Source organism: Buceros rhinoceros, unplaced genomic scaffold (genome assembly GCF_000710305.1).
Source record: "Buceros rhinoceros silvestris isolate BGI_N320 unplaced genomic scaffold, ASM71030v1 scaffold9055, whole genome shotgun sequence".
Taxonomy (NCBI): Eukaryota; Metazoa; Chordata; class Aves; order Bucerotiformes; family Bucerotidae; genus Buceros; species Buceros rhinoceros.
Genome location: NW_010414596.1, coordinates 49163 through 56851, shown reverse-complemented (window position 1 = coordinate 56851; position 7689 = coordinate 49163). Strand labels below are relative to the sequence as shown.

The 7689-nt window shown below is 37.4% G+C and overlaps 1 long non-coding RNA gene across 1 annotated transcript in view; it reads right to left on the bottom strand.

The window, feature by feature from the left end:
- Window positions 1–1776: 1776 nt before the first annotated feature.
- Window positions 1777–7689, bottom strand: part of LOC104494325 — an 8151-nt gene continuing 2238 nt past the window's right edge. Inside the window, exons 2-3 of the long non-coding RNA XR_727799.1 lie at window positions 6202–6424; window positions 1777–1961 (exon numbers count right to left, since the gene is read on the bottom strand). This is a non-coding gene — a long non-coding RNA (uncharacterized LOC104494325). The remainder of the gene's footprint in view (window positions 1962–6201; window positions 6425–7689) is intronic.

Here is a 7689-nt window from a genome sequence, read left to right as displayed (position 1 = left end):
CTCTTTCCTGTACATCCACTGCAAGAAGGCAGAGGTTTCTATGTGCTCCACTGCTTTAGAACACATGAAGTGCATGCTTCCAGAACTGTGCATGAAGTCTGTATCTGGGATCAGGAAAAGCACAGCAGCGTGCTACCTACGGAGTCTGGATCCACTGGACAGAAGAACTGGGCTTCTATAGTCTAGCACGTATACATGGCACAATAACAGTGAGGAGTAGTTCAGATCTCGCTCATTTTTGCTACGTGGTATTTTTCTGGTAGCAACAGCGGGAGGTTGTTTGCTGAATATGGAGAAAGCAGATTAGACTTACTATCTCTCCGCTGAGAGATGATAAAAAAGTCACTGCAACTTTATCAGGTTTGGAGGTGTGCACATTCCCTTGGGCTCGCATAGGCAGGCAAACCACGGCTCTGCTGCAGGTGACTTTTCCTGAGCAAGACTATGACATAGTGACAGCCCCCTGCAGGCCCACATTAATGGTCTGACTTAGTGATCTTAAAGGTCCCTTCCATTCAAAACTATTCAGTGATTCTGTGATTAAAGCTAAGAATTTCTGAGTGTTCAGTTTCACAAGCTTGAAATTACTTTAAGATAGCTTTTTCCTACACAATCTGAACTGAGAATGAACAGAGGTTGTCACAGAATTTAAACTCCTTACTGTATTTTGTGGATGGTTCTATTCATTCTCTTTCCTTCTTTTCTTAGCTATAATGACATTTTGCAGGTCTTTTCAAAATCAGCATTTTACTTTGCTTGTCAGCAGGGATGAGGGTGAAGCAGTTTAAGATAAACGACTGGAACTCTGCCATCCAGGTGGACTGTCAGCATGTTAAAAAACAGATTGAAACTGGGAAGGAACTAAGTGAAAATATATGCTCTGTTGGCTGCTTCTCATTAAGAAACATTTGCTCATGAATCTTACATTTTTAGTCTGGATTGCACTGAGTGATAAGAGCATGACATCACAGACTTTTCCAGATTGCGAGGGTCACATCTGAAAAAAACAACTTTACAGAGAATAAAGGTTTTAGTCTTTTCTTTCACTCTCTGTTTTATTTTCAAAAATTAAACAGCCTTTTCACCAATTGTATTTCTTACCGTTTTTGTAAGACCCAAGCCATGCCTTGGACACTGTGCACTGAGTCTCACTGACCTCAAAAGGACTATGTCTCTTACATGCTTCCTTCAATGGATTTTGGCATCTAACTCTACATTTTTTCAAGAGATTTGTGGCTTTCAGAGACTTTGGAATTCCCATCTGAATAGATCATAAGTATGTGATTACAAGAAAGTGCCACTCACTGGCCTTATGAATATCAAGCCTCCAGTTAGTTCTGTAGATTTTTATGTACAGAAAGCAAGCTCACAACATAAACTCAATTTGAAAACATAAAGCTCTGAGTATTTTTTCTTTTGGGGACAAGAAAACTGTATTTTAATTCTTTACTGATACATTCACACACTTTTAAGAAGTCACTTTCAATACATACCAAAAGCATTTAGTGTTTCTATAACTGAAAAACTGGAAGTGAAAATACTGAAGTTCATTTCTCCTGAGTAAATCTAGAAAAGAGTTAATTGAGCAGTGAAGTAAAGCTCTGGAGATCTGGACTCTGCTTGCAGCTCCGTCATGACCTTGAGAGAGACTATTTAAACGGATCCCTCTGCAAGAGCCTCCACACCTTTAAGCGATCAAAGTCTCCTCCATCTGAAGAGGACATTTAGGTCACGGTCTGGAAGCTAGGGAGCCATATCGCTTTACAAAGAACTGACCTGTGCCACAGTTTGCCAGTTAGTAGCATCATCCTCGCTTGGATGAATTCCTTGATTCCACCTCCTCTGAACAACATAGATCACAGGCTCAATGGAAATATTGAATTTTGAAGACCACTTCACCTCCAGGTCTCCAGACTGAAGTTCTATGAATTTTAATTCTTTCCGGGGTTTCAGTGGAACACCTGTAATAGGAATTTGCAGACAAAAGTATGTGAGCAATTTACAAGATGTGACTAATCTATATATAGATGAAGATGTATAAAAAAAAATTTAAAACAGAGGACATTGTTGGTTAGACAGAAGAAAAAAAATGGGGGAATCAACAAATCAACAATCATTTCCTTAGACAGACTTTAGGTACTCATATATTTGAGTGCGCAGCATTTTGTCTCTTCAGGATATGTCACAAATAAGATCTCTGTGCTGACATATAAACCCTCTTAGCAAGTTATTGTATGCACTTGTGTTATTTTGTCATTTCAGTGGATGTCCACCTAAGTCCAGCTGTACGTGTTAGTTCGACAAATTATTTCCTGGTCAGTTTGCCACAGTTGACTGAGTGCCAGAACTTCCTTAGGTGAACAAAATGCTTTTATATTTTAGGAGGTCTTCTCCTAAATCTGATTATTAGCTACAACGAAATAAAAATTGATCCTGTAGCCCTTGAAGAAGCCTGAAATCAACCTGAGGAAAATCCAGTACTTAAACTCCAGGTTTAAACCCTGGATAACCTTCAACAGCTTGTAGTCTTAGTGTAATATAACGAACATCACAGAACATGTCAGTTCGGATTTCCGGATTTGAAAATCCTTCTTTAATTATCACGTACAATAATCCCACAATTTGCATATTAAGAAAACTCCCATCTGCTTTGCATTAGGGGCAGTTGGATTCACTTGATTGCAGGCATCTCTGCCTCTCCAGAGTTACGTAATTGTGTGCAGATGGAGTGCAGCAGCACAAACAGAGAGAGCACAGTACAAGTGCATTTTAAAATACTTTTGTAGAAACAGCATCATCCATTTAACATCCAGATGTGTAGATCCAATTACTCTTCAATGTGCTTTTTATTATGTAAATGGTCAGCCCTTTCATTGTGCTGGAACAAATTAGTCCTCTGAAGTCTCCAGTGCTTAACTGAAGAATTCAAATCACTGCTGTATGTGTGCAATACTAGAGCCCAGGAAAATTGTTTCTAAAGGTGTCCTTCAAACAGCAAATGCATCTCCGTGCCATGAAAAAATAAAGGCACATTGGTCCATCATAAGGATCTGTACCTTCAATATCAGGTCCTCAGGAATTCAAAAAGTTTCCACGGGAAGATTTCGAACAGTAAATGGTACATTCATGGCATCAGTACAATTGTAAACACAGTTGTTCGAAGACTGAGATGCACACTTTTAAAACTCTACACTGGTTTTAAGATACAAAACTATTTTTCTTTAAGCAGGAAAAGAGCCTTTAAACTGTGTGACAACCTGGCTCCAGCTATGCTGATAGTGTCATACCATCATACCCTTTAAATGTCATAAGCTTCTCTTCATTATTTTCCTTACCCAGGTCTGCAGTTGGAGCTGCCATATGGATTGTTCCCTTACGCATTTCAGACAAAACTAGTTAGGCTGGTTTAGATAGTGTGAACCCTAAATCTTTGTTAAAAAGAAGTCCTGGAAAGATCATGCAAGAAGGTGTATCATCACATCTTAGAGACCACTAACTTCTGAACAGAAAAGAAGTGATGGGTAAGTTTTTCAGCGTCACCAGCTAAGTGTAGAAAAAGATACGTGTTCTTGTCCTTACTTGGGGATGCACATGCACACATTAGACAAAGAGAACCTGATCATGCATTTTCCATCCCTTTCTCTTCCTTCCTTTTTCTTCTGCATTTTTAAACTGTTTTAGTTTTAAGCAGAGATATTGTCCACATTTCTATCTATATAGTATCACATCTACTTTAAGGTGCTTACTGTTGCTTATAACATCATTATGTCCATATAAAAAAAAAAATTAGCTAGGCCATGGAGAAAGGACACTTTCTGAAGCACTTCACTAGTTGAGATGACATAAAGGAGGTGGATGATGCAGATGACAGAAGAGTAGGAGAGAACATTTAATATCACCAGTAAAGGGAAATAAAAACATGAAGACTATGTAACCGGTTAGTACTACTCCCAGCAGAGATGAAAAAATACAACGATAATAAACAGTTTGAAGATTATAGCGAATGCAAGCCAATAATCAATTAGGATAACAAGTAACTGGACTTGTTACGTTAATCCAGATTAGCAATATATGACTTTGGTGGCAGTGTACTTACATTAATATTCTTTTTACAAATCCAGTTTGTAAGTATAGCAAATCAGATGGGTGTTTTATATCTACTGTTGCAACTAATCTCCAGAGTTTGATCAACAGTAAAAACTACAGGAACTTCTCTAGACTCTTTGATTCAATCTCAGTTAATTTTCTAGCTGCGAGTGCTGTCAAAATGATAAGAGTAAGTACTAAACTTATTCTCTAGATCTTAGTCATGCTTGCAGAGTTTGCTCTTCCTTAGTGACAGGAAGGTCATTTACCCCCAGAGGAAATGAATAGCAAGCCTGCTCCACTGCTATTTGTCCTTTGTTGCAGAAAGACAGGTCGAAGAGGCTAATTAGCTGAATTCATCAGCTGAGAAGGCAATATGGTATTGGGCTTGCCTTTCCTCTGCAAGACATACATGCTCTTACAAGCAAGCACCTCCTGCAGATCGGTGATAAGATGTTAGAGAAGGTTAGTTCTGCTCCTATATAATTAGGCAGAACAGTAGTAGAGTTCCCAGTGCACAGTTGCACAATGTATCACATCCTGCCATATCTTGGGTCCTCTCCAAAAGCATGTTGCCCTGTTTCAATTGTTTGTTTGTTTGCTTGCTTGCTTGCTTGTTTGTTTTTCTTTTACCTCCTCCAGCTGTTACATTTACTGGAATGCTTTGTACTCATGGCAGGGAGTCTTAGCATGTAAATCATTACATATACAACACGAATGCCAGTTTATCACTCTAGTTGTTTGTTTCCAGAAGATCAAAGAAGTAACTAAGTGATCCATTCCAATAATCTTCATTTTGAGAAGTGCTGTAAATAAGAGTGCAATAATTTCTTATAGTTTTAAAGGGGCAGCTCTGAAGTATCTTGGAAACAGTTCCCTTCTGCACTGGAAATCCAGATCACAGTACTGTCTGCTATTCAAAATACTTTACTATCTTCATCAATTTTATGCTTACTCAACCTCTACGACTTAGAGATCAAATTTTTTCCATTTATGTAAGTAAATAAGACAGTGCTTCCTGATGGCCCATCCTTTACACTCAAAGACAGGATTCAAAAGTCGGAGAACATTATTTCTGACATAGATTCTCATCACTAGGGACATTCAAAAAGATGCGTCAACGTTTCAGTTAAAGCAATGAATTTAAAAATAGAACCACCATCTCCTTCACATATTTTATCATTTTTCCATCCACAGATGGAAATAAGTCTGGACTCGGACCTAAGCCTGGAGCTTAGTTGAGAGTTTTGCTGATCAGGCTCTCCACAGAGAGCCCAAGATGTCAGAAGCATAACTGATTAATATTTATTTTTTATCACTGAAATTAGGAGAATGGATTTTTAACAAAACATTCCAATTCTGTGGAACAATAAAATGCCTTTAATAAATGTTCATTGTTTTGCATTAGGAGCATATTTAAGAGAATTCTGGTGAATAAAGCTTTTTTTAATTCCAATAAATTACACTGTGGAGTTTGTCTAAGCAAATAATTTCTTAGTCTACATGTTCCTGCCAATGGATGTCAAGAAAAACCTTTTTTCACAGAATCTAAGGACTCAAATAAATTTTAAAAAAATCCCTAAGATTACCTTAGAGTTAAATAATAACTTAATATGTATATGTGGAAATTATAATCTTTCACTATTCTGTTCTTAGGTCATTAAGAACACCAATACCAAATATACTGCATTGATTTGTTCTTTTACCAGATTATCTCATACTTCCTACTTAGTAGTTCTATCTGCCTGACTTAGAAACATAAATGTATTTGTTATTAACAAGACTTGAATTATTTATCGTTAAATATTTTCCTGCTGCATTCTCTCTCATCCGCATCAAATTACGTGAGATGTCACCTAAACTGGTAAACTTGTTCTGCTTAGAGATGATTCATAATAGCCATAAATTTACATTGCACAGATTTCCAGATATGGTTCTTCATAAGGGGAAGAAAATTCAAAAACTTGAGCAACACTTTTCTCTGACTTTCCACAGGCTCCTCTCTTTTTTCTTTCCATCCATGAACTCCTATGAAACAGAAATCCTGGTTTTCTAGGAGACTTTATTATGGCCTGGATTATTAATCCAGTATGAGTACATATGAACAATCTCTACCTTTGTATAGATTTTTTGGAACTTGGCACGTATGACCACATCCATTGGAACAGCATTTCTTCACTCCAGAACATTCACTATCAGCTTCACAGCTTTCAACACAGGCAGCTGCAAAACCACTGGCCTTTTCAGGTGCTGGACAGTCCCCTTGCTTCACAGACAGGATGTACTTAAGGAATTCACAGCTAGTTAGGCATTCATAATTCTTCTTGGGGAAAAGAGGCTAAAGGGGAAAAAAAAGATTTGTATAAAGTTTTCAACAGGAACAAGAGAAAAGCAAAGAATGAAAAAACATTGTATGTTTTCCAAGGCCTCCTAAAAGAAAATTCAGACTTTCAGCTTTTGCAACACTATCCCTGATGATTTATGTATTCAAGCCACTTCTAAAAAAGCTTTCCAAGTACAGAATGATGAATTCCCTCCAGTAAGACCACCATCTTTAATGGAATAAAGTTGTTTACATCTGCCAGCTTTCCCTTGTTTTCCTCACATTGGCTAGCTACAAAGTTGCTCAATAATAGATTAAAAATGTTCCCAAAACAAAGGGGAAGCAATGGTCAGACAGCTTTTTTTTTTTTTTTTTTTTTTTTTTTTTTTTTTTTTTTTTTTTTTTTTTTTTTTTTTTTTTTTTGGACTACGCCACATTCCTCCCTTTGCACTTCATAACACTTTACCCACAGTATCTGATGTAATGCCACTCCAGATAAGTAAGTGAAATCTTGTTTCATTATACTGTTTAAACTGCATTGGCGAAGAAGAGATTTTTGTAGCATCTTTATGTTCTTGCCAGCATGTTAGTAACCGTATAACTCTTCATGGAACTGGAACTAAATTTCTGATAAAATGATCACCAGAAAATACAGATTAAAATAACCCTTAAATATACAGATTAAAGATCAGAGTAAATGCTACTTTTTTGAGAAATCAAGTCCTAGATTTATGAGAGGTTGCTTCAACTCATAGACATTTTATAGCATATGTACTACTCAGAGGTTTGAAAGGTTCACCTAAAACTGTATTAAAAATAGCATCTAGCACCCTGAGGAGAACTTTGTGTGTGACATGGGGATTTCATCTCCCCTTTTATCTGGTGCTTTGGTGCAAAACCAGCTAAAGTGACTCTCTCAAAGTGATTGGTGGAAGTATAGATGGGCAACCCATGGAACCGGGATTATCTACAGCCTGCCATTATACCTCAGAGCCACCAAAAAACCTTCCACTCTCACAGATCTGATTTACAGATTCCTAAGCCTACCCATGAATTATAACCCACTCTTCATCCAACTATTCATGTAAATTCTGCAGCTTCCTTTCATATTTTTACTGTTCTCATATTTCTGGTGAAATCAGAAAGATTCCACTATTACAGAGGCCCAGGTGTTTCACAGACTATGTCAGTTTATTCTCCAAAGTCACCAAGGTCCAAGAATGTGCCACTACGTTACCTTTCTCATCTTGTCCTGCTTAACAGTCCAGAATATTTGAATC